This window comes from Brassica rapa, chromosome A06 (assembly GCF_000309985.2).
Source record: "Brassica rapa cultivar Chiifu-401-42 chromosome A06, CAAS_Brap_v3.01, whole genome shotgun sequence".
NCBI lineage: Eukaryota > Viridiplantae > Streptophyta > Magnoliopsida > Brassicales > Brassicaceae > Brassica > Brassica rapa.
In genome coordinates, this window is record NC_024800.2 from 13,873,773 (window position 1) to 13,874,360 (window position 588).

General features: G+C 46.3%; 1 non-coding gene across 1 annotated transcript; it reads right to left on the reverse strand.

Annotated features, from left to right (window-relative positions):
- Positions 1 to 200: 200 nt before the first annotated feature.
- LOC117126293 lies at positions 201 to 306 on the reverse strand. Its single transcript, XR_004448868.1, has one exon. It is a non-coding gene; the product is annotated as a small nucleolar RNA R71 (small nucleolar RNA).
- Between the last annotated feature and the right edge of the window lie 282 nt (positions 307 to 588).

The following is a 588-nucleotide window of genomic DNA, read 5'->3' on the forward strand; positions in this document are numbered from 1 at the left end:
AGAACGGTTCGAGGATTTAATCGCTGCTATTCGGATGGAAGGAGTCCCCGAAGATTACCTGCTGTGCAAGATCTTCAGATACACGCTGAATGGAGAAGCGATGCACTTGCTTAGGCAGCTACCCACAGGATCCTTAACATCCTGGGCTGACATCAAGAATGCTTTCTTTTGAAACTTCTTCGATGAGGCGCGCGCTGAAGAAATTCGAAACGAAATTTCCACATTCTCGCAGGAGGCTGGAGAGTCCTTCAAAGATGCGTGGATTAGATTTAGGTTCTTCCAGCGAGACTGTCCACACCACGAATTTAACGAAGTGCAGCTGCTAAGCACTTTCTTCCGAGGTCTCGCCTTACAGTATCAAATGGCTCTTGATACGGCGAGTGAAGGAAACTTCACTACTCGGAATCCATTAGAAGCTGTGAGACTTATCGAAAACCTTGCTAACAGCAGCAGCACCAAAAACACTGACTCTGAACGGAAGAAATCTGTAGCCTATATCAGGAAGGAACAGATGGACGAAGTAAGAGCTAAGTTAGATGTGATGCACGAGCTTCTTAGGAAGCAAGTCTGTTTAGCTGAAGGAGAAGT